The sequence below is a fragment of the Pelodiscus sinensis genome, chromosome 28 (genome assembly GCF_049634645.1).
Source record: "Pelodiscus sinensis isolate JC-2024 chromosome 28, ASM4963464v1, whole genome shotgun sequence".
Taxonomy (NCBI): Eukaryota; Metazoa; Chordata; order Testudines; family Trionychidae; genus Pelodiscus; species Pelodiscus sinensis.
In genome coordinates, this window is record NC_134738.1 from 12494662 (window position 1) to 12521369 (window position 26708).

Genomic DNA, 26708 nt, shown 5'->3' on the forward strand with positions numbered 1-26708 from the left:
CTGAGCCGACAAACAGCTGATCAGCTGTTTGTCGGCTCAGCGCGCTAGTCTGGACTCTCCCGCGCCGACCTGAAAGCCCTTTATCGACCTCCCCGTTATGCCTCGTAGGATGAGGTTTACCGGGAAGGTCGATAAAGGGCTTTCATGTCAGCAGGGGAGCGTCCAGACTAGCGCGCTGAGCCGACATATAGCTGATCAGCTGTTTGTCGGCTTAGTGTGGCAGCCATTTAAATTTAAATGAAGCTGCGATTATTTAAATCGCGGCTTCATTTCCCTTTGCCAAACAAACAAATCTACATGGCTCTGTTGACGGAGCCATGTAGTTTAGACGTACCCTAACTGTCCTTTAAAGTCTATCCCTCTATGTGTGTATAGCACCTCCCCCAATGGTGCCCTTGTCCTTAATTAGACTCTCTCTGTGAGACCACAATCAATAGTAATTGCGGTGACTTACAGTGACAAATGTAGGGAGCAGTGTTCACTGTTCACTCATTTTACCACTCAGGAGTGATTCAAATGCCACCCAGCTGATTAGCAGGGTGTTCAGAACTAGTTTTTTTTTCAGGTGGTGCACACCTGCACCTGCTTTGTTGCACATAAAATTTATTCTGCACATGGGTGGAAAAAAAACCTCATGTGGATGGAAAAGATTAGAGGGAACATTGGTATGGAGCTCAGCTTAGCTTATTGAAAAAGGAGACTGAGTCATGACTTGATTATGGTCCATCAGTACCTTCACAAGGAGAAAATACGGGATGCTAAAGGGCTCTCTAATCTAGGGGAGAAAGGCATAAGAAGAACTAGGAAACTAAAGCCAGACAAATTCCAACTGGAAAAAAGATGACAGATTTTTAAAACAGTGCAGGTGATCACCTTTTGGAACATACTGCCAAGGGAATGGTGACGTGTCCATCTCTGGATGTCTTCCGGCTGGATACTTTGCTGGAAGACAGACACAAGGGTCACTGGGTGAAATGTAACACAGGAGTCAGACTAGGTGACCTAATGATCTTTTCTGGCCTTAAACCCTATGGCTGTGTCTATACTGGCCGCTTGAATTTCCGGAAAAGCACTGACAATCTCATGTAAAATCATCAGTGCTTTTCTGGAAAAACTATGCTGCTCCTGTTCAGGCAAAAGTCTTTTTCCGGAAAACTGTTCTGGAAAACGGCCAGTGTAGACAGCAGAGATTTCTTTTCCGCAAAAAAGCCCCGATCGCAAAAATGACGATCGGGGCCTTTTTGCGGAAAAGCGCGTCTAGATTGGCACGAACGCTTTTCCACAAAAAGTGCTTTTCTGGAGAAGCATCCTGCCAATCTAGACGCGATTTTCCCTAAAATGCTTTTAACGGAAAACTTTCCCGTTAAAAGCATTTCCGGAAAATCATGCCAATGTAGACGTAGCCTATGAATCTACGTATGTCGTCTTATATTCCTTAGTTTCTCCCGTTCTCTCTTTGTCCTGACCTCTCCCAGCCTGCACATGACCCTGCGATGACTGGTCAATGTCCGTCTCCATTCCATTTGCTCCAGCAGATTTTTGCCCGGGTGGTTGCATAGCTCCCCGACAAGCTGTGCTCCAGGATGTCGATTCAGTTGGCTTCCAAACTCAGCCCTTCTGATGCTGCTGCTTTGCTCTGTCTCATCAATCATTGATCTCTCTGCGCGCTCTGTTTAAAAAAGAAAGAAATCAATATTACACTAGATAAGGCTCAGGGCAGAAGCGTGAGGCGGCTCCAAGGGGCCCACGAAATGCAAAGGACAAGACGCTGAGCTCCAAACGGAGCAGAGACATCACAGGAATGATGGAGCAGAAAGGAGTGGGTGACAGAGGCAGATGGATGGAATATCAAAGGAGCAGAGAGGGAAAGCATGTGTATTAGATACACACCGATTGCCACTGAGTCACTCCTGACGCAGCTGTGTATCTTCTTGCCTCTTTCTCCATCTGTGTAGTCAGAAAAGGGCAACAAAAATGATGAGGGGTTTGGAACAATTGCCATATGAAGAGAGATTAAAAAGATGGGGACTTTTCAGCCTAGAAAAGAGGAGACTAATGGGGGGATATGATGGAGGTCTCTAAAATAATTCACTTTCTCAACACCTGTCATAAGGAAAAGTTATTCTCTTGTTCCCATCACCCAAGAACTAAGGTCACCAAATGAAATTAGAGTCATAGAACACTAGAACTGGAAGGGACCTTGGGAGGTTATCAAGTTCGGTCCACTGCCCTCACGGCAGGACCAAGCACCATCTAGATCATCCTTGACAGGTGTCTGTCCAACCTGATCTTAAATATCTCCAGTGATGGAGATTCCACAACCTCATCTCAGTCTTCTCTTTTCCAGACTAAACAAGCCCAATTCCTTCAGCCTTGCCCCAATAGCTCATGTTTACTAGACCTTTCATTATTCTTGTTGCTCTTCTCTGGACCGTCTCCAATTTCTCCACATCTTTCTTGAAATGTGGTGCCCAGACCTGGACACAATACTCCAGCTGAGGCCTAATCAGTGCAGAGTAGAGCAGAAGAATGACTTCTCGTGTCTTGCTCACAACACTCCCGTTAGTGAGTCCCAGGACCGTGTTTGTTTTAAACCTGCTATCAATTAATTGAGTGGACCACAAGCTAAATATGCATCAACGGTGTGACACTGTTGCAAAAAAAGCAAACAAAAGGAAGCATTTCTCTACACAATACATAGTCAACCCTTGGAACTCCTTGCCAGAGGATGTTGTGAAAACCAGGACTTTAACAGGTTCAAAAAAGTGCTAGATAAATGCACGGAGAATAGATTCATCAATGGCTATTAGCCAGGATGGGTAGAAATGGAGTCCCTAGCCTCTGTTTGTCAGAATCTGGGTATGGGTAACAGGCGAGGAATCACCTGAGGATTCCCTATTCTGTTCACTCCCTTTGAGGCATCTGGCACTGGCCACTGTGGGCAGACAGGACACTGGACTAGATGGACTTCTGATCTGACCCAGTACGTCCATTCTTATGTTCTTATGTTCTCATATGACAATGACCTCTGTCATGGTCCCAGTGATCCCATCAGAGAAACCAGCCTCAGAACTAAGGCATGAATGGGCCATGGAAACATGTATCCACGCTGACTCTGGAGCCTGCGTTAGCATTCCGGCCGGGGGCACTTTATACACAGTTCTGTGTTGCTCTGCTCTGCCACCTCTCAGCTGTGGCGCTCGAAGCCTTCTACAGAGAGGAATGAATTCAGCAGGAGAGTTCCCCTCTGGAAGAAGAGAGGTTCTAAGGATCCCCATTTTACCAGTGGGAACACTGAGGTACGTAACAATTAAGGGCCAGCTTTTTGAGAGCGGGGACTGAGGTCTTCTGAAAATCTGTCGTTAAGGGGCCTGCTGGGTGAATTCTTTTGAAAAGCTGACCCCACGTGACTTGCTCATGGTTGCATAGCCAGTTGCTGTCATAACTCGTTGTTACCAGCCCCACTTTGTGCGCCATCTCCAGGTTTTCAGGAGCTTGTGTTATCACAACTTTGGCAGTTCCCGGTCAATGTGCCTGCTAATTTTTTCCATCCGTGTGTGGAATAAATTTTGTCATGTACACCAAGGCATGTGTGAATGTGCACCACCAATAGAAACACATGCGGCCGGCTGTGGGCCCTCTGCTAATCAGCTGGGTGGCATTTGAGTCTCTTCTGGGTGGCCTCCCAAGCACGTAGGTTACAGGAAACATGGTCCCTGGTTCATTCCCCTGGGTGCCGGGCAAGATGGCAGGACAGGAGTAGAATGCAAGTGCCCAGCATTGTGTTCCATGCCACAGGGCACCAACCTGGCCCAGAGCTGATCCATAGCTAGTTAGAAGGCTCTGCTCTCCAGGCCTGCCAAACACACCCCTGAATGGCAAAGGAAGCATCTACCAAAAAACGTTTACATTCCACTTAATCAGTCCGAAGTATTTCTTTTTTTTTTCTATCAATTCCACATGGAGCTCCATGAAGTTGACCTAGCCGGGACCGGCTCAGGAAGAAAAAGGGTTCCTCTGGTTTCTGTTTAGCCCTGCAAGAGCTGTGATCCCCATAAAAGGCCCCTCTGTACAAGAACGATGCACCAGGGTGGGGTAGAAGCAGTGGAAGAGCAGTGGGAGCTGGATTGCATGTCACAGCCTTGTTTGACAAGCCCCTGGAAGGATCCAGAGATAAAAAGGAAGCCACAGCACTGGAGGACAGGATACTAATCACCCGCATCCCTTGCTCACCTCTCTCCCATCCGAATCCAGTTCAGGCAGCAGAGTTTACATGGGCATACCTCACCGCTGACATGTGCAGAGTTCAGTGCACCTCTCTCTTTGCGCAACCGGCAGCCAGCTGTGAGACAGAAGACGACACGGAAGAAGCAAACCTAGGCAGCAAACAAGTAGCCAGGGAGGTCAAAGCAACTTCAGGGCATTTGGTTACCCGCGGGCACAGAGCCATGTTGTTCATTGGCTGCAGGATTGGCTGCAAGGACCTCCACTCTGTATTCAGAGTTAGTTGTTCATGTTGTAGGGGAGAGCTCAGTTGTGCAAGGTGCTGTACTGCAGATCAGTCCCCACCTACCCCACAGCATTGATAATATTCCCTGGGTCTGTTCTATGATCTCAGTTTTACAGATGGGGAATGGAGGCATGGGCAGATTAAGTGATATGCACAAGGGCATGCTGGTATCAGTGGCAGAGCCAAGAAACACATCCCCATCGTCACAGCTGTCGCCCAGGGCCTTAGCCACAAGGGTCTGCTGCCTCTTGAATGGCTGGTCTCTGCTTTAATGCAAGAACAACGCAGCGCCTTTGTATCAAAACAGCATAGCACCCAGGTGGGAACCGTGTCTAGCAACTGATACACAAGCCAGGGGCCATTCGCTTTGCCACTGACTTAATCTGCATGACGTTAGGCAAGTAAGTTCACTTCTCCATGGCTCCTCCTGGGCCTCTGTAGCACAGATACAAACGCACGCCTGCCTCTCTGAAGTGCTTTGAAATCCCCAGGTGCTGTTATTCAACGGGGGTGGGAGGAGCAGGGTGTTCATGCCACAAAGAGCCCGAAGCAGGCCGCTTGCTAGCCTCCCTCTGTTGCCAACAGTTTCTCCTTGAGCCAAGGAAGGACACACACGCACAGCTTCAGACAGAGAGGGGATTTGGGAGGAGGCAGGTTATAAAACACTCTGCAAGCAGGAAAGGTTCCATTCAGTGCTTCGGGACTAGAATTAATAGGTGCAACCCATAATCCTCTTGTAGGGGGAGAGGAATGGGAGAGAGCGCGCACGAGAGAAAAATAATGGCCAAATCCTCGGGTCTGGTTGTCAGGGAGGCTTCCAGGTTTGTGAAGTTCGATGCATGGGAAATGAGGTGGAGAGGCCCTGCCTGCCTCAGCAGGGTGTTTTTTTGGAGAGGAAGGGTCAGGACTGACCTTCACACAATCAGCCCTGGTTGGGAAACACGAGTGTTTGTTGCTAGGAACAGGCGGGCAGCAGAGCAACAGGGACGGTTGTTATAGCGCTCATCTAGCGACCCCCGTCCTTTCATCGCTGTGCGCCTGGGGCGGGTGTTTTTTTATCTCCACGGTTTCTGCGCTGGCAGTTTTTCCCTCTTGCGTGCGGCGCGGGTGGAAGGGGTGAGCCGGAGAGCACAAAGGCCTCTGGTGAATACAGAGCAGGTACCTCAGAGGCAGGAGTAGGGCAAGCTTCCCTCACACACTGGATCTGCAGAAGCCAGCGACAGAATGGATCCTAGAGCCTGAACACCCTTGGAGACAGAGCTGGGGTGCTTCTGCTGCAGTCAGACAGCAGAGAGCTAGGCAGGTCCCCACTGTAGGGTGGGGGGGGGGGTTCAGTGTCAGGGAGGGTGAAGGTGTAACGCCCACCCCTTCGTCTACCTCCAGGGGAGGAAGAATACAGCCAGCAACACAACCCGTGGGACTATTTATGATGCCGTGGGCTGGGTGTAAAGTCACTCTTCCCTCAGCACGACAGAGTTTACACCTGCTGACCACTGGCTCACCCCACAAGGCCATGGGGCTACTGAGATGCTGTGGTGGTCCAGGAGGATTCATGAAGGAACAGAATGAAGGGGAGAGAGCTCATCTCCCTGTCAGAGAGAGAAGAACCCTCATTCCCCCAGGGAGTCGGGTCTTTCACCTGAATTAGGGCCCCACAAACCTGGTGTCTCTTGGGTACTTTTTGCCCCCTTTTGTTATCATTGGGGTGGGGGCGAATTAGGGTCTCTCAATTTCCCTCTGAGATTTAGCGGGCGTCAACACAGCACCGTAACTCGCAGTAAGAGGCGCCATTTGAGCGGCACAAATGGCGTAGCTTATTTCGATGCCACTTCAAAATAGCTTATTTCGTCATTTGGCACCATCTACACAGCGCCAAATTTAGAAATCAAGCGCTATGCCAAAATGTCCCTGACTCCTTGTGGAATGAGGTTTACAGGGGCCACAGAATAGTGAGCCCCTTATATTTGGAAATAACAGGCCTGCTCAAAAGACGGGATACTTCTGTTTTCCCGAAATAGCTCCGCAGTGTAGTCGTAGCCTAATGCTGCCCAGCACAGAGGGGTACCAGCGCTGGGGGAGGGAGCAGAGGGTGTCCTTTACCACCTCGAAGGACAAATGATGGAGGACGGGGAACCCAGCAGAACGAGGGGGGAGGGACAGGGTCTTGGGGGAAGGGGGAAGAGGCGGTATGGGAGTGGGGCTTCAGGAGAAGGAGCAGTGTGAGGGTGAAGTCTCAAGGGAAGGGGCGGTATAAGGGCACAGCCTTGGGGCACAGGGGTGGCATGGGAGACAGGGCCATGATTTGGGTGCCAATGGGTCCCCCACACACACACTTTTAGGGGCCTTCTGCCTCTCCTGACTGGGGAGCTGGGCTGGTGTGCATGCAGGGCGATTGGCAGACACGCTGCTCTTTTGAGGCCCTAGCTTCAGTCTGTCTACACGGGCTGGAATCACACGTCTCAGCTCCAACGCCACTGTGCCCTATGGGCATGTCAAACCTCTCAGGCTGACCAGGCTGACCGGGAGTCACATGCATGGAGGCGTCTGGGCTTCATTCCCGGTGTTGGCTAAGCTGGTAACTGCCCCCTAAGGGGCTCTCGGAAGAGTTTAAACCTTGCCTGTGTGGCAGCGGTGGAGCGGGTCAGTGTTTGAACAATCCAACCCCGGAAAGGCAGAGTCCTGGTTGGAGGAATCAAAGCTCCCCCTCATTGCCTTTTCTTCTTCAGATCACTTGCTTTTGGCTCCTCAAGGATTCCTCCTTGGAAGAGGGATCATGCATTCACACACACACACACTCATGCACACGCATGCACACCCACACACACAGACTCACACACACACACTCATGTATGCACACTCACGTGCACACATGCACACACAGACTTCTACATGCACTCATGCACACACACAAACATGCGCGCACGCATGCACACACACACGCACACTTATACACACACACACATGCACGCATGCTCACTCACACACATGCACACTCGCACATGCACACTCAAATATGCCCACGCACACTCGCGTATGCACACTTACACGCACATGCGTGCACTCACTTTGTCTCCAACATGATGTATTTGTTGCTACCAGCTGCAGTGCACCAGAAAGATCAAAAAGAGGGGGAGAGAAGGGGATACTTCTTTTAAAAAACACGAATAATGGAAATTGTCAAAAGAAAAGGGCGAGAAAAAAGGCCATTAAAAAACCCCTCTAAATCTACTTGTGACTTGTCCAGTTGTCCTGAGCGTATTTGATTGGTGGCCGTGCACAGGGCTCTCATAGCCCGATCTGTTCTATTTCTTTCCCTTTTGCCATTTACGATTTCTTTCCCCACCGCTGGCTGGGTGCTGCTGAGCGCTGACCTATTTTGTATGCAGGAGAGAAGGGGCGGAAGGGGGGGGGATAAAACAACCCACCTCACTCACTTTATCCACTTCCAGTGATTCCCCCCACCCCCTCCCTTCAAGCCAATAAGACTCGTATTTCATTTTTTAAACTAACCCGTCAGCTCCCATTATGCTCCTGGCTAAATGGCCCCTTCCATCTCTACCTCTCCATTTTCAGCTCCCTTCACTAGGGATGGGAACACAGCTGGTCTGAGATGTTTGGGGTGAGGGGGGGGGAGCTGTTTGGGGTCAGAGTGTTTTCACTTTCCCAGCAAGTGTGAGAAGTCAATGGAACCAGGCGCTGCATTTTTAGCACCTGGCTGGGGAGGAAGGCCAGCTGGGTGTGAGGTTGGGGAGGGGGCTGTTGCTTATGTTTGCAGGTGATTTCCCCCTTCTCTTCTCTCACCCACATCTGCTCTTTCTTGTTTTCAGTTGATAGCAGGAAACAGAGGAAGACCAAGTTCAGGAGTTAGAATAAAATGCAGGGTCTGAGTCTCCCACCCAAATCGGAGGCTAATCTACGTGTGGTTTGCAGGACAGACCCGGTCCTACACAGCGATTAAACACCTGCCTCAGCCGGCTTGGACTAATTGTGGTTTTAATGGATTCCCCGTCCCAGAAAGTGCACGGAAACAGCTTCCTAGCCAGAGCGCCCAGAAGCCCAGACAGCTGGCAGGGGTCTGCTACAGTGGTTTAACTGCAGTGCAGACGTACACTGCAGTGTAGATCACACCTCCCTGAGAGTACGTCCACACTGCACGCTTATTTCGAAATAAGCTATGCCGGAAGAAATACTCCGAATATCTTATTTCAAACTAGCACGTCTACACTACAGGGAAGCCTCAAAATGAGTCTGAGGCAGGCTGCCCTCATGTGGACACGCTTCCTCAATTTAGAGCCCCAGGAGGCACTGGGGAGAAATTAATTTGAATGGCCCTGGGGAGGAGCGATTTCAAAATAACAGCCGTGAAGCGTCCACACGACCACTACTTCGAAATGCCGTTATTCCTTGTGGAATGAGGTTTACAGAAGTTGGAATCAGCCGCCCGTTATTTTGAAATTATTTCGAAATAACGGAATTGCTGTGCAGATGTTAGTTCGGAATAACGGCCGTAATTCCGAAATAGCGCTGCCGTGTAGACGCACCCTCTGAGAGTCTAGGTTTCTCTGGACTTTCTTTCTACCTACCCTTCCCCTCTCCTCCTTCCAGCTCTCTGTTCACTCATCTCAGTGGAGGAGCAGAATCGCTTTAACTGGTTTATTGCCTGGTATTTAACTCGTCACCTCCTCAGTTTGTCCCACAGAGGGATGCTCCTGTAATGCCGGCAGGCAGAACCAAACCTGAGACCGGTGGGGCTTAGGGCAGGAGCCTCTACAGCTTGAGCTAAAAGCCAGCTGGCTCTCAGGTAAGGCTGCAGAGCAGGCTCATTCTCTCTCGCTGTAAATGGTTTCCGTGCTACTAGAGGCGACAGTGTCCTGCATGCCGCAGGTGTGTGGGTTACACTTATAAAGTGCAGCCAAAGGCTAATCACAAACTCTCACAAATGGACCGAGGGGAATGACTTTGAGGTCTGGCCAAGGCTGAAAACTTAGATTGACCCAACTTTGTCATGCAGGGGTGAGACAAGTTCATCCCGGTCCGTGAGGGCATGAAACTGACCGAACTCCCAGTGTGGACAGAAGGAGGTCAATGGAAACATTCTTCCATCACCCTAGCGACTGCCTCTCTGGAGGGTGGATTCTGCATTGAACAACACCGGTGAACCCCCACACACTGGGGCTGTGTCTAGACTGACAAGTTTTCCAGAAAATCATCTGCTTTTCCGGAAAAACTTGCCAGCTGTCTACACTGGCCGCTTGAATTTCCGGAAAAGCACTGACGATCTCATGTAAAATCATCAGTGCTTTTCCAGAAAAACTATGCTGCTCCCGTTTGGGCAAAAGACTTTTTCCGAAAGACTTTTGCACAAAAGGGCCAGTGTAGACAGTATAGTACTGTTTTCTGCAAAAAAGCCCCAATCGTGAAAAAGGCGATCAGGGCTTTTTTGCGGAAAACCGCATCTAGATTGGCAGGACGCTTTTCCGAAAAAGCACTTTTTGCGGAAAAGCGTCCATGGCCAATCTAGACGCGCTTTTCCAAAAATGCTTTTAATGGAAAACTTTTCCGCTAAAAGCATTTTCGGAAATTCATGACAGTGTAGACGTAGCCTTCCGGTCTAAAAGATCAAAACCAGTGACGGGCAACCGAGGCTAGTGAGCGGGCTGTATGAGTGGCCCTCTTCATCCCAGTGGGCAGTGAGATTGTCGGGATCAAGACGGCCTCCTGGGACCACCTGCCCTGCTTTAGGTGCCTGTCACATTAATAACACAGGTAGGAAAAAAATGACATGGATGATGACCAGCGGAATCTGGCAACCCTGCCCATGGGCAACGGTAAACAAAGTGTGTCATGGACCACACACAGAACCTCAAGGGGCCCCATGTGGCCCTCGGGCTGCAGGGTGCCCATCGCTGGTCAAAATTCTCGATCCTGGAGCAGCGTCACAGTGGATAAGGTGAAGGTGGAACAGAGACTGAATCCTCCTGCTAGGTCTTACCCATGGTGCCTCCAAGTTGGAAATCAAGGCACAATTCCATGGTACCCAGCGGCTGCTCTTTGGGCTTCATCTATTCCTCAAACGTCACTTCCCGACACTGTCCTGTCCACGCTCCCTGCAATGTGACGATTGCTGCGTTTGGTGCTTTAATTGCAACACAGCGTAAACAACCAGGGCAGTAACCGTGTTGTGTTGCTCTTTTCTCTTTGCACAGTCATCTGTCTCAAATTGCAGTGGGAGGAGGCCTAGGTTGGACAGTAGGAAAAATGATTTCCATAGGAGGGTGGGGAAGCGCTGGGATGGGTTCTCTAGGGAGGGGTGGAATCTCCATCCCTAGAGGTTTTTAAGTCCCAGCTTGACAAAGCCCTGGCTGGGATGATTGAGTTGGGGTCAGTCCTACTTGGGGCAGGGGGCTGGACTAAATGACTCGTGAGGCCCCTGGTCATATAATCCCAGAATCCTTGGGATGGCAACGGCCAGTCTGGTACAGCATCCTAATGGCCAGAGAAATCTCCGGGGCTGGAGGACTCCTAGCACAACACGCTCTGACCCGGTGTTCAGAGAGGCGGCAGAGGAATCCGTAACAAAGGCATGCTTAGCACGCTTCCTATGGCCTCATCCAAAGTTGGCGGGAGTGAACGGAAAGTCTCCCAGACACGGCCAGGGATGCACTGTGCTCCGTGGACAATACTCTGGAGATGCATCGCACCAGGCAAGGGAGAACGCTGAGGGCGGCTGGATATTTCACAGCCACGCTGCCTCCGAGCAAGGAGAAAAGGCTCAGTCGTGCTTATTTCTCCCTTTCTCAAACCTCCCCACCGCAGGTGATAAAAGACTCATTGGGGAAGATGAATGGCTCTCACCTACCAAGGGCTCCTGTACTCATTGATTATGAGCGCTCTTAACCGTTGTGATGAGCACAGCGCAGACTCAGAAGCCAGCGACGTTAAAAAGAGCAGCTGGCGCAGGGTGGATTGTTGAGTCTGATTTTTTTTTTTTATAAAGCAACCTATTTAGAGGCAATTATACCAAGATACCTGCACTGCACTTCCTCCGGCTTTATTGCGAAGGGCATTTGCATGAAAATAGGTTTTTGTGTTTAATTTCCCACCTGCTCTCACAAATAACCAGCGCAGTGAAGCCGTGGCAGCAAAGTCGGTACAACCTCACCCGGGACCCTGGATCGCACTTGAGCGGCTAGCCATGTGGCTACTTCTGCTGCCGCAGTTTCATTGCTCGCTATATCAGAGCTGCTTCAGCTGTGACTCCATATGCTGCAAGTTCATTCTGCTTGCACAATGGACAGGCCTTCGAAAGGATGCTGGTTAATAGGGGCTATTTGTCTGAAATAGTAGGATGCCTTTGGGTTGCTCTGGGTGGACAAGAGAGGAGATTTGATGAGCTTCCCTTATTAGTTTCTTAGGGTGTGTCTAGAATACAGGGTTTTGTTGACAAAAGTGGCCTTTTGTCAACAACAACAACCTTTTGTTGACATAATGTCGATAGAACTCTGTTGACAAAAGGAGTTATTCGTCGTAGAATGAGGTTTATCGCCGTCGACAAAACTGCCGAGTTCTGTCAACAGAAGGTGTTATTGCACCTACAGGCTACGTCTAGACTGGCATGATTTTCCGGAAATGCTTTTAACAGAAAACTTTTCTGTTAAATGCATTTTCGGAAAATCGTGTCTCGATTGGCAGGACGCTTTTCCGCAAAAGCACTTTTTGCGGAAAAGCTTCCGTGGCCAATCTAGATGCGGTTTTGCGCAAAAAAGCCCCGATCGCCATTTTAGCCATTGAGGCTTTTTTGCGCAAAACAGTACTGTGCTGTTTACACTGGCCCTCTTGCGCAAATGATTTGTGCAAGAGGACTTTTGCCCGAACGGGAGCAGCATAGTATTTCCGCAAGAACACTGACGATCTTACATGAGAGCGTCAGTGTTCTTGTGGAAATTCAAGCGGCCAGTGTAGACAGCTGGCAAGTTTTTCCGGAAAAGTGGCTGATTTTCCGAAAAACTTGCCAGTCTAGACACAGCCACACTGTGCTTTGCGTCTACACTCTGATGTCGACAAAGCGGCTTGCTTTTCGACAGAACTGACTGTAGTCTAGATACTCTTTGTCAACAGAAGCCTGTAGTCTAGACGTACCCTAAGTTCCTCATTAATGAACCCCCCAAGTAATTGGCATACAGGGTACCAGACAGGTGCTTCTAATCAAATTAAACTGACATTGTTGGTTTGTTGCTAACAGTTAATGTTGTTTATTTACAAAGCCACACACAAAAAATCCCAAGGGAGTCCCACCCACAAGCCAGTTTTGCCTTCTTTTTTGGGGACACTGGGGCAAACAGAGAAACCTTGGACAGAATCCTTCAGGCCAGCAAATCCAGAGACTGGAGTCAGCTCCTGCATCCGGGGTCTTTGCTGGACAAGCTTTGCTTCCTGCCTTCTTCTATGGCGACCGACTACAGGGGCTAGTAAGTCCGGCTCCTTAGCCAGGTACAGATGTTTGGCCATTGGTGTGGGTAGGCCAGCATCTGTGGGCAGCCTGTTGGGAGAGTCAGAAAATTTTCGGCCAGAAGGGACCCTTATGATTATCTAGCCCCGTGGTTCTCAACGGCTGTGTCTAGATTGGCATGATTTTCCGGAAATGCTTTTAACTAACTGCGGCCTGGCCTCCAGGGGAGCCGGCACTTCCATTCTCAGCGAGGGTTTCCGGGGGCTCAGGGCTTCTCCCCCACAAGTGGTGCCGAGGCTCGGAGCTTCAGCCCTGTGGATTTGACAATATTTACCAGAGAGGAGTTCTGAGAAGCTCTGGAGCACAGAGCGGAGACTCTCCTCTGATCATTTTTGCCTCCGGCCCATAGCTCGTGGCTGAGCTAGGGCCTCTCTTTTAAAAGGACACCCAGTCCTGCCTGAAGGCCTGCAGGCGAGAGGTAGCCATCAGGCCCTAAGGTTCATGACATCAGGCTCATGGCATTCGTGTCTCTGGGACAGGAGATATTGGATCAGATCGACCTATGGCCTGGCTGTCTTACGCATTTTTATTAGCATAGCACCTACAGGCCTGTTTTGAGATGAAGGCTGCTCTGTGTGAAGCGCTATACCCAGACGCAGTCACCCAAAGACTATACGTAGACAAGACGGTGTCCCATGTACTAGAATGCGATAGGAAGCTAAGGCCCAGAACGGTTAAGGGATTTACCCAAGTCACACCAGCAATCTGTGGCAGAGGCCTAAATCGACTACACAGCTGTGGGAAATAGGGGGAGAGTGCTGAAGGCTCCTCCAGCCTCTGGTCCCAGCCTCTGGGTGGCCCCTGCAGGGTCCTGCTGACCCCGCCGGCCCTTGGGGTCCCATCACCCGCCTGCCCCGTGGGCCAGACTTCATTCACAGCAATGGAGTCCAGTCTGGGAGAGAGGTCTCAAGGGGTGCCCGCCTAAAGTAGTCCCAGTGCCACCAACTGATCTCAAACCTCTGGAATCCCCCTTGAGCGCCTGATTCACATTCTTCCACTTGCGGGGGCCGAACGCTGTTCTCTGTTGACTAGGCAGGCCTTGAGGGACTGTTCAGTTTCTTCCCGGCTTCCTCAGCTCTCTGCCTCTCTGTTAGCCAAGTGCCGGCTCCAAAGCACGCTTTGTGAAACCAGCCAGGCCTTTTCTATTTGTTTGGTAATCATATTTCATTTAATTTCAGGTTTCCCCTTATTCTCTCCTTTGTGCCTTCCATTTGGAAATAACGGAGGCAATGTGCTGTTATTACTCCTGTCCGTGCAGAGATTCCTTCCCTCCCCTTGTTGTTGCCAGCTCTGATCTATTTTTTCGCCTCCCTACAATGACTTCGGCATTTCTGCTTGCTCACCTGGAAACGGCAACATTTCCTGTTTCTCTCTGATTAGATTGTGTCTTACAGACGCACGCGGCTGAGCCCTTTTTAAATAAGACGTTCGCTTAGCACAATGGCCTAATTATGTGGAGTTTAGTGCCATTGTATTTTTACATACACTTTTACAATTGATTTTTTTTTTTTGAGCAGGAAAGAAATTCAATTGTTCCGCTGGACGCTGGTGTATTTTATACATGGTGGGTTTTGTGCGCATATTACATTTTTAGAAAATCAATTTCAGGCTGTGTACGTATTTATTAAACTCGAGGCAGAACGTGATGCTTGGTGCTGGGGCCGGAAGGACTTAGTGGGACTTTGCAAGGCGCTGGCGCAGAGCGGACATTTATTCCTGTAACATACCTAAGCAGCAGGCAAGCTGTCCTTGAATGCAGATCTTGCCCCACACAGACCCAGAGCCTTCTTGCTTGTACTCTTGTATGTTATTTGCAAAAGAGACAGAGTGACCCATAATACTGAGCATTGGAGAAGTGTTGCTACTATTTTTGGGGGGCGGGGAGGTGTAGTATTCCCTGTACGCTGGGGTGTTGGGACAGCCACCCAGGAGAGATTCAAATGCCACCCAGCTGATTAGCAGCGCGCCCACAGCCAGAAGCATATGTTTCTACTGGTGGTGCGCATCTGCACATGCCTCGGTGCATATAACAAAATTTGTTCCACACATGGATGGAAACCAATTAGAGGGAACATTGGTGGCAGTGAGGTGTGTGCATGTTGCTGATTCTTATGATCTGGAATCTGATGCCTGAACTTCTACTGACCAGAACATAATTCTATGAGTAAACCCATTGGCCACGTCTACACTGGCATGATTTTCCAGAAATGCTTTTAACGGAAAACTTTTCCGTTAAAAGCATTTTCGGAAAAGTGCATCTAGATTGGCAGGATGCTTTTCCGCCAAAGCACTTTTTGCGGAAAAGCATCCATGGCCAATCTAGACGCGCTTTTCCGCAAAAAAGCCCCAATTGCCATTTTCGCGATCGGGGCTTTTTTGTGGAAAACTGTACTGTGCTGTCTACACTGGCCCTTTTGCGCAAAAGTCTTTCGGAAAAAGACTTTTGCCCGAAGGGGAGCAGCATAGTATTTCCGGAAAAGCACTGACAATTTTACATGAGATTGTCAGTGCTTTTCCGGAAATTCAAGCGGCCAGTGTAGACAGCTGGCAAGTTTTTCCAGAAAAGCGTCTGATTTTCTGGAAAAACTTGCCAGTCTAGACACAGCCAATTGAGATCGGCTTCCTACTCAACCCTAAAAGGGACTAGAGAAGAATTCTTTGGGCACAGGCCCCTCCTGCGACCCTGGCAGGGTGCATACCGAAGGCCTGGCCACAATGCATGTGGCTATGCCCAGTCTGGGGTTTGCTGCGAGATATTTAGCCCTGCACAGACTGGCATAATGTAGTGCATCCCCAGCCTCACGCTGGGATTCCCTGCATCACACTATGGCCCCTGCATCAGACCAGAATTAGAAAGACTCCAAGGCGATGGCCTGTCTTTTGCTCTCTGCACAATGGTAATAACACAGAGAAACCACACAGAGCACAGCTGGGTTCCGATAACCGCTCTTACTAAATAAACACACACACAGTGCGGCTGCGGTGGGTTCCTGGTGGTTTATCAGACCCAGAACACAGTGAGCACCGCGACAGGGTTCACCGACTACGTAAAGAGAGACAACACTATTTTTAGAAAGATGCCTTACAGCCCATCCTCCAGGCTATGCCGAAATCTCAGCCACTTTCTTTACATTTTCCATACAGAGTGTTTCTCTAAAAGATCTGGTCTAGGTTGACAGAAGTTATTCAGGGAAGTTACATGGCTTGTTTTCTCAGTCGGTCAGACTAGATTATCACAGTGATCCTTCTGGCTTTATAATCTGTGAATTAATGAATGAGTAGGGCCTGGAAGGCATGTTCAGGAAACTATTTTGAAATAGCTAAAATTATTTTAATAACTCCCAAAATAACCAAGTTGAAATAGCATGTCCATGTTATGGGGAAGTCTCAAAATTAGTCCGAGGCAGGCTTCATTAATGTGGATGTGCTACCTTGACTCAGAGCTCCAGGAAGCACTGGGGAGTAATTAGTTCGAATTACCCTGGGGATTAGTTATTTCGAAATAGCAGCATCGGAGAGTCCACACTACCCAGAAGTGGCCCGAGACCGGTTGAGGCAGCTGGCGCCCCAGGCAGAAGGTGCGATCGGCGGCCCCGCCTGCACGGCCGTCAATGGCCGTGACGTCATCATCAGGCACCCCGGGCCGGTGGCGTCCTAGGCAATTGCCTAGTTTGCCTAGCCTCACTACCACTATGTTGGAATAACTATTTTGAAATTTGTGTTATTCCCTGAGGAAAGCAGAAGTAATTATGAAGAGAGATTAAAAAGTCTTGCACTTTTCATCTTAGAAAAGAGGAGACTAAGGGAGGAATATGATAGAGGTCCATAAAATCATGACTGGTGTGGAAAAAATGAACAAGTAGAAGTTATTTACTTATTACTACAATATAAAAACTAGGGGTCACCAAATGAAATTAATAGATAGCAAACAAAAGGAAGTTTTTCTTCACTCAGCGAACAGTCAACCTGTGGAACTCCTTGCCAGAGGATGTGGTGAAGGCTAGAAGTTTAATAGGGTTCAAAAAAGAGCTAGATAGATTCATGAAGGTTAGATCCATGAATGGCTATTAGCCAGGATGGATAGGAATGGTGTCCCTAGCCTCTATTTGTGTGGAAATGGGTGACAGGAGAGGGATCATGTGAGGATTATCTATTGTGTTCCCTCCCGTGGGGGCCTCTAGTATTGGCCACTGTTGGCAGACAGTATACTGGGCTAGATGGACTTTTGGTCTGACCCAGTGTGGCCGTTCTTACATTCTTATTTCCCTGAACCAAATACCCACCTGCCTCCCCAAAGTTGCTTTGAATCAATCAAAAGTTTCCCCCCCTTTTTTAGCATAGATTTACCAATGAAAAGTTGTTTCAGCTCAAAAATTCAAACTCTCATTTGGCAGTGTCAAAATGGGACTTTTGGATAAATCTGGAAACTCTTCTTGACCTAAAATGTTTTGATTCAGGAGTTGGGTTGAACCCAAGATTGTTTTGAGAGCAGTTTGGGTTTCAACACATCAGCGATTCATCAAGATTTCTTTATTGTGAACAAGAAGCTCATCACTGGGTCTATAGGAGTCTATTCCCCAGTCCCAGATCCAGTGTTAAAATGAAGCCCCATGCATGGGAAGAGAAAATAAAGCTCCCTCGGAAATCAGGGATTTCACCTCTGAGCTGAATTAACACTTTGCACATGTTGGTCTCACTTTTGCCTTGATTGTGCTTCAGAGAAATCACGCTATGCATGTAAAGACACAGAGAGGAGAAAGGCAGGAGTGCCACACTAATGAGTTATCTGTACACATACATATAGAGATATTAACCCAGAAAAGCTGCTCTGAATGCCTTTATAATTCCTCTGCCTCCAGCGGTCTCTCCCGGGGGAAGGCTCAAGTTGCCATGCTTAACGGATTTGTAAATTCCTTGCAAAACAAGCAAAATGAAGAAAGCAGATGTGCTTGAAAAAAAGCAGGGGTCTTGGAGGCCCCCTCTGCTCTGGACCTGCACCAATGCTAGCCAAGTATGTTCCTACCACCAATAAAGGGGTGTGTGGGGGTAAATGCACCAATAAAACCCACCAGTATGCTGATAATTAAGTATTTCATTACACATGCTGGTGGCTGCACTGCTGTCTCTTTATAGGTGTCTTTCCATAGGCGTCCCTGATACCTGAACAAAACTGGCTATCTGCCTGCATCGCTTGGTTTCTATTCCTGGCTTTGCCACTGACACACTGTGTGACCTCAGTTTCTCCATCTTTGAAATGGGCATATGATTGTTGTTAATCGTATTGCAGTGGAACTTCTTGACCTTTGACCTAGCTAATATGACTACTCTGATGCAAAATGCATATATATATTGGATTTTGTTATTTCCTCTCCAACTCATCTGATGAAGTGGACTCTGCCCATGAAAGCTCATGACCCTATATATTTTTGTTAGTCGCTAAAATGCCACAGGATCACTCGTTGTTGATAGTGTTTGTTACTCTTTTATTTGTTTTAATAAAGCTTTTAATAAATTGGTATTGTCCTCGACTTGAGCAGCTTTGCCATGTTCTCTGAAGCTCCCCTGCTCTGACAGAGCTCTCTGAATTCTCTCTCTTTCTCTGTAACCCGAATCGGGACGAGATCCTAAATATCTTCTGGTCAGATGTGGCCAGTGGTAAACCATAACTCCCTAGCCCATCAATTCAGAAATTCATGTCTACAGGTCTCTCCTTTTATACTTATAGGCTGTGTCTAGACTGGCCAGTTTTTCCAGAAAATCAGCCGCTTTTCCGGAAAAACTTGCCAGCTGTCTACACTGGCTGCTTGAATTTCCGCAAAAGCACTGACTTGCTACTGTAAGAAATCAGTGCTTCTTGCGGAAATAGTATTCTGCTCCCGTTCAGGCAAAAGTCCCTTTTGCGCAAAGCTTTTGCGCAAAAGAACCAGTGTAGACAGCTCAGATTTGTCTTCTGCAAAAAAGCCCCAATCGTGAATATGGCGATCGGGGCTTTTTTGCGGAAAAGTGCATCTAGATTGGCCACGGAAGCTTTTCCGCAAAAAGTGCTTTTGCGGAAAAGCGTCTGTGCCAATCTAGACACTCTTTTCCGAAAATGCTTTTAATGGAAAACTTTTCCGTTAAAAGCATTTCCGGAAAATCATGCCAATCTAGATGCAGCCATATTGTAAAATGCCTCAGGGTGTTATGTGTGTGCATAGCACCTAACACAGTATGTCCCTAGTCCTTGATTAGAGCCTCGAGGAATAATAAATAATAATAAAATCCCCTGAACAGTGTTCAAACGATATGGTGATTAGTGACAAAATTAGATACATTAAATAGAGAAAAAATCCCCTACGCTAATTAATTGCTTTGGCTTCTCAGTAATATCAACATTGCTTGAAAACTTTTAGGATTATGAACTCTCCTGATGCTGTTTAAACACATCTTAAACCCTAATCTCTAAACAAAGACACCATGATTCCTGCTAAATATGTTGGATTATTTATCAAGATAAAGTCAAGGATGCAAGGAAACAACATCTGTTCTAACACTGACTTCTTATAAAGATGGGAGAGACTGCTGAACAAGGTCTGTGCTTAGAAATATACATAATAAATACACGTGTCAGGTCGCTACTCAGCATTGTGGTTACAGATTATAGGGTTGGTGGGTTTTTTTTTTTACCTTGGTTGCTTGGTAATGAGACAGGCAATGAGAGGATGTACAAATCTTTGGACAGCTGAGTTAGTGTCCTATACAGGATGCAAGTACCATGCATGTGGGTGGCTAATTTGACTTTCAGAGACAGCAAGCATTTGTCTACATGGCCAAAATATTGTGTGGCAGCCAGATGCCTGTGTATTTATTTATCCATCCAGCTGCAGGATCCATCCCTCCGTCTGCATGTGCTTGCCCTGAGATTGGTTTTCTGGATCTCTGCGTTTCCCATAGAACATTAATCCACCATCATATTTGTTTTCCTACTGATTCACCACTCCCCGAGGTGCTTCGGGCTCTCCGATTCAAAGGAGAAACCACATGGTTGCTTACTAAGAAATGCGGGGCACTTCGCAACCCTTGACCACTGACAGAATCAGCCCCCTAAGCTGAGATGTGCTATATGTACAGCTGGAAATAGTATAGGAAATGGTTTGCCTAAGGCCACAGAGCAGGTAAGAGGTGGAGCCAGGAACAGAACACAGGTGTTCAGAGTCTTGGCCAGTCACTCTCTCCCTGTCCTGGCACATATTCCGTTTTTCACTAGCAATGAGTGGTCCTGTGGCATCGTAGAGACTAACAAATAAATATATAGAAAGAGAGAAGGGGATCATGAGCTTCCGAGGGGAAGACCCGCTTCATCAGATGTGTTGGAGTGGAAATAACAGAATCCACGATATATACAATAGCAAAAGAAGTAGCTGCCAATTGTAAGACTGGTGTTATTGAAGCTAATTAAGTGGGCTAGAGGTGGCCCATTCATAGCTTTTGATGTGAAAATGCGGTGGGCAAAGGCAGGGGAAATTGGCTTTGTAGTGCACCAATTAGTTAATGTCTTTATTCAGGCTCAGCGTACCAGTGTCAAATCCATAGATGAATTCCAGTTCTGCAGTCTCTCTGTAACTGGCTGGTGAAATTCCTTTGTAGAAGAATGGCTCCTTTTCAATCCATGATTGAGGGGTGAAGCACAGTTGTGTAGCTTCTGGGGCCATGATAGGGTGATACTGTGACTGTGAGACTGCTGCATGGCATATTTGCTACCAGTCTGACTTTTGGGAGTATGTCAGGGCTGTATCATGATAACTGTTGTCCTCATAATGTAAACGCTTCACAGGGAAGTTTGTTGGGGTGATTAGAGAGCCTGGTTCTAGATTCATCGTCTCCCCCTCGCTCTCCGTGAAGAAGTTGCAGAGTTAACCCATTAAAAATGATCATTTGGATAGCAGCAGTAATTCAACCCCGGCAGAGTGTTTCACTCACTCCTCATGGCCCAAGAGACTTTGCAAAGCACAATTCCAATTGCTCGAACAACGCAATTTATTTCTACAGCGGCATCCCTCAGTCACAGCTTCCCCAGATGTTCCTCCCTCAAGCTGTCACTAAAGTGCTGATTTGGAGAGGAGATGTAAAGACCCCCATCACCGTGGCTTTGCTCCAACTATAAGCTAGTGTTACTGCCGGGAAATCCATGGTGCTAGGCTGACCCGAAGCAGAAATAACACAGCAGTGAATTGGAAGCACACACAATGGGATCAAATCCAGTTCTCAGTGTTTGGGAGCAGGAAGGAGAAAGATTTGTGCATAGATGGTGCAGCTCTGTTGTCACCAGCAAGGAGCACATGCAGCAAAGAGAAACCACATGGATCTAGTGGACAGTACAGTGGATTAACAACCAGGGCACATGGGACTTTACCAGGCTGAGTGACCTTAAACAAGTCACTTCTCTACTTTGTTGCTCCTTGTTTTTTCCTCCCCCAGATAATGTGGTTATAAAGCACCATGCTAACCTTGATCCGAGCCTGTAGACGCTAACTGGAGTACTCAGCGGAAGATCAGTCAGATGCTGGGAACCATTTCCCATCATTTGTCAAACTGGTTCTTTGCAGGTGGTGTTTTTTCCCCCATTGTTTGACCTGCTTTGAGCAAACAAACACTCCTGATTGCTTAGTAGTTTCACAAGCCCTTGACCGACACGGGGACATTGGTGGGAGGATTTCTGCTGCGTGAGGCTCTGTGGGCTGTGAACGTCCTTAGCACCCTCCTATCTGGGCTTGGAGAAACTCGTTACGTGTTACGGGAGGGCACATCCGTGGGGGTGGTTTCAGGATGCAGTCTCCCACGCTGCCCCTCCCACGTGCAAGAAGCTCCCCGTGAACTTCCACTAAGCCACCTCCTTGTCCTCCTTCCGATACCTCCAGAAAACTTGTCTGGGCCAGGATGGGGGCAAAAACCCCTCAACTCCCATTAGGCAGCCGGTGTGCTGAGTAGTCCCCGTTTCATGCTGCCGACTGTTGTCTCATCGTGTCTATGTGCTCCAGTCTGTCTCCACATGTGGCTTAGAGTCTGATAGTCAGATGGTAAATTCTTTGGGGGCACAGCCGGTCTTTTTTGCCCTATGTTTGTACAGCACCTAACCCAATAGGGCTCTGCTTCTGCTCCAGGATGGCAAACTCCTGGGGGGCTACCATGATACAAATAAATCATAATTGATAGAATTTTGAAGATGTGAAGGGAGACATCTGGGCTGGGAGAGGAAGTCGCGAAGATCCTGTCCATGGGGTTATGGGTCTAACACAACGTCCCACTTAAAATCTACATGCACAGACCTAGTAGCGAGTTTGGAAAGGGCTCTGGAATATAAGGGAAGCTGGCGTGAGCCACTGAGAGGTGTTTTCCCTGCCCCCTCCTCTCCTGGCTAAGCCTTGACAGAACAGCTCCCTGCGTCTGCGACCAGACAATGGAGAGCTGTCGTTTTCGTCCAGGTGACAGGGGTCATGGGTCCTGAGCTGGAGGCAGGTTCATTCTATCCCAACACAGAGTCCCAGGGATGCAACAGCTGCCATTGCTGATTTTCAGGGTTTTTTTTAAATTATTTAAGAGGTTGTAAAAGGCAGGCTGCACGTTTGAGCCATTTCCTGTGCATCTGCTATTAAAATACCCGCAGGAGGGCAAAAACAGAGGGCTCTGTTCTTCATTCAGATAGCAAGAGATCCACATTGCTTCTTTGTTTCGGCTGAAACAAGGTTTTTGTCGGGATCTGGCCGCTGACCTTTGAGCCTTCCTTAATCCTTGTCGCGGGGTCATACACTCACCCTTCCCGGAGGGGGGGGGGGGGGGGGGGGCAGGGTAGTCGAGTCTCTAGGGTGGTTAGAGTTATGCTCTAACCCAACACGTCCAGAAATTTCTCTTCAGTCCTCAGCCCCCGGCCCTCCTGTTGTGACTGTAGAGCCTAATTGACGCAGTTAATAGTCAACACCCCGTTTGCTGGAGCCAAGCAGCTGGAATCACTAACCAACAACCCTCTCACTGGGGCAGTGCGGCCTAATAGCCAGAGTCACTAACCAACAACCCTCTCACTGGGGCAGTGCGGCCTAATAGCCAGAGTCACTAACCAACAACCCTCTCACTGGGGCAGTGCGGCCTAATAGCCAGAGTCACTAACCAACAACCCTCTCACTGGGGCAGTGCGGCCTAATAGCCAGAGTCACTAACCAACACCCCTCTCACTGGGGCAGTGCGGCCTAATAGCCAGAGTCACTAACCAACAACCCTCTCACTGGGGCAGTGCGGCCTAATAGCCAGAGTCACTAACCAACACCCCTCTCACTGGGGCAGTGCGGCCTAATAGCCAGAGTCACTAACCAACACCCCTCTCACTGGGGCAGTGCGGCCTAATAGCCAGAGTCACTAACCAACACCCCTCTCACTGGGGCAGTGCGGCCTAATAGCCGGAGTCACTAACCAACAACCCTCTCACTGGGGCAGTGCGGCCTAATAGCCAGAGTCACTAACCAACAACCCTCTCACTGGGGCAGTGCGGCCTAATAGCCAGAGTCACTAACCAACAACCCTCTCACTGGGGCAGTGCGGCCTAATAGCCAGAGTCACTAACCAACACCCCTCTCACTGGGGCAGTGCGGCCTAATAGCCAGAGTCACTAACCAACACCCCTCTCACTGGGGCAGTGCGGCCTAATAGCCGGAGTCGGTATACAGCATTTGCAGTCCCCATTTGCAGTCCCCACTGGTTATAGGAGTGAGGCAAATGGATGAAGGGGAACCCGGACCCTCCCTATTCCACTGGGTCCCAGCCCAGGGCCCTAATAGCAGAGGTGTGGGCCACTGCTCGCTCTGCGGGGAATCCCACCGCAACGCGCTGAGCTTTTCGGGACTCAGTCGCCTGCCTTGGGCTACTTCCTGCTTCCATACTCCTCTGAACTCCCTCCAGGGTCTTCCTCCAGCTCTTCTGTGTCCTGTGGGCTGGTGGTTCGCCTGCAGGAGTTCCAGCGGCACCTCCTTCCTCCCAGTCCTTGCTGGAGCATGGGCATCTCGCTGGCTGGTTCCCAGCTTCGGTCCCTCTGGCGCTTCGCCAGCGGGAGCTCGGGTAATACCTCCTGCCTCCTCAGCAGCCGGCCCTGACTGAGCCTCTCTCCACACTTTTATACCTGGGCTGCAGTCTGAGCATGCCCAGCAGGGCCGTGGGGGCGGAGCTTCTTCCGGCAGGTGAGCCTTTTTAAGCCAGCTTTCCCCATGCAGGGCTGGGTACATCCTGTCACAGTCCTTTCAAAAGGAACATTGAGGCGAAGCTTGGAAGGAATTCCTCCTTCACCTTTCAGGGTCCTGGATATTAAACTGGCAAGTGTTCAGATTGTTCCACATCTCCTGTCTCTGCAACCACGTGCCTGCAACCTGCAAGGCACAAGGAGCTGGGAAGAAGGGAAGGGGCAAATGAAGCCTCAGAGCTGTCTGAATTGTTGATTTTTTTGGTTCAGTGCATGAATTGTTCTCCAGCTGATCCTGTTCCCGCAAAGACGTTGGTTCTTTGCGGGTGGGAAAAGAGGGTCTTGTGGTTCACATGTGGGACACACCTTAGACAAGTCATTTAATATCTGGAGGCCTCAACTCTCCGGGTGTGAAACATGGATAACTCGGCTAGCTCGCGTGAGCAGAAGTGTGCTCTTCTAGAATACAAAATACAGGACTATGTAGCACTTTAAAGACTAACAAGATGGTTTATTAGATGATGAGCTTTCGTGGGCCAGACCTACTTCCTCAGATCAAATAGTGGAAGAAAATTGTCACAACCATATATTCCACTATTTGATCTGAGGAAGTGGGTCTGGCCCACGAAAGCTCATCACCTAATAAACCATCTTGTTAGTCTGTAAAGTGCTACATAGTCCTGTGTTTTGTTTCAGCTACACCAGACTAACATGGCTACATTTCTATCACTCTTCTAGAATACGACATTGAAGGGTGCCATATATGCACTGAAATAGACAATATTTCAATTCGGCTGTCCCTAACAATGATTTTGCATCAAGGCAGCTCCATGGAACTCCCTGGAGTTATTTCTGAGTCATATCAGAATCTAATACCCAGAGATGTGAAATGGCCTCCCCAAAAGCAGGCTGGGTTGTGGGGTTGTGGGTTCGAGGCCCGCCTGCCCCTGGAGTAGCCTGGTACCCACCACCTACTTGCTCACGGCTGGACCAGGTGCCAGCTGAGGGTCGGGAGTATAAGGCATCTACTGATTTAGTGTCCAAATCAGGATTAGAGATGAAGAAATGCTGGCTTCCAGCACTGTCCAGGGCATACCATCTCAATGTATGCTCATGATACCATCTTCCACCACTGAAAGGCATCCACCTCTGGGGTGAAATGTAGCAGCTTTTTAACAGTACACCACGTACATAATCAATCGGGTGGGAAAGTGAATCCGAAACTCACATCCCGCTGGAACTGGAGAGTAGAGTAACCTGAGGGTAAGGTTTGGCCAGGAGATCTTTACTAACCATAAACATTCAGGACCTGGGTTTTAAGTCTCGTGCCAAAGGACAGCAGCATATTCTGTGCTCCCGAACCTCCCCCCCCCCGACTCTCTCCTCACTCAGAAGAATGAAGGCCACCCATTCAATCTCCCCCACTACTCCCTGCTCAAAGTCTCCGTAAAGCACCCTGACCGAGCCCACCCTCACAAAGCTTGTGTGGTCTGGTGGGTGGCCGCCCAGGTGGTCTGGCCAAGGGAAGGGAGCACAGGAGCAAGTTTCCTTCCTGGCACACCCAGCAGCTGGGAAGAATCCTTGGGGCACTTTGTCAAGTGGCAAAGACATGCCACCTCTGCCTGAGCAGAGCTGCAAATCAACCTCCCCTTTGCAGGATATACATACGGAATGAAGTTTATTTACGAGAGGGAACGAGCCGATAAAGAAGAGTTACGATGTCCAAGAGGAGCTGATTTATGGAACAGCAAACTTCAGAAGATGGCTCAGCTGGAGGCATGACAGGTGTCCGTGAATAAATCCAAAAGTTTTCTTGCCTCTGGTTGCCAGCGGCCAAATTCTTCGGCAGGTTAGAGTAAAATTTCACCTGCCATGATCTTTAATAGCCAAGAGAGAAAAGACAGCGTGGGAGGAAAAAAAGGCCATTCACTAATGAAAAGCACTGGACGTTAAAAAACAACAACAATCTCTTAGCTGATCATGTATCCCACATGGAGACTTGTGGATCGGGCCAACAGAATCCAACAGCCGAGAGAAAGACAGACCTGGGTACCTCCTGACAAACATGGCAGTACCACTGGACCAATGCGGCTGGCAATTTGGACTGCTTTTTAGAACCATACAATTGCTTAATGGGGTCCTTACCCCAGAGCACCAGCTCTTGCGTGGCCCGCTCTTGTCTCAGTACAATGTTGGTTGAGAAGGTAGCGCTTGATGGTGTCAACCTGCCTTGCTTTGTGGTCCCTATTCATGGTGACTCCTGACTTTACCGGCAGACAGGTCTATGCCGTATCATCCTGCATTGTCCATGGCTGCGTGAGCATCTGCATTTGCGATTGCCAACCTGTGCTGAGCATATCCCCTCCAAGGGGGCCCAGAAAATGCCAAATCGCAGCAGCCAGCAAAATCCAGCAAACGAACCCACAGGCCCCACACACACTACAGCAGTTGTTAGGCCATAACCAGAGTCACTATTTGTGTGATAGCCA

General features: G+C 48.9%; 1 long non-coding RNA gene across 2 annotated transcripts in view; it reads right to left on the bottom strand.

Annotated features, from left to right (window-relative positions):
• Window positions 1–718: 718 nt before the first annotated feature.
• Window positions 719–26708, bottom strand: part of LOC112547383 (uncharacterized) — a 160718-nt gene continuing 134728 nt past the window's right edge. Inside the window, exons 1-3 of one of the 2 annotated variants that reach the window (XR_012897995.1) lie at window positions 4234–4374; window positions 1467–1669; window positions 719–942 (exon numbers count right to left, since the gene is read on the bottom strand). This is a non-coding gene — a long non-coding RNA (uncharacterized LOC112547383). Of the gene's footprint in view, window positions 943–1466; window positions 1670–4233; window positions 4375–26708 lie in introns of those variants that run through there. The other variant, XR_012897996.1, reaches the window with a different exon arrangement.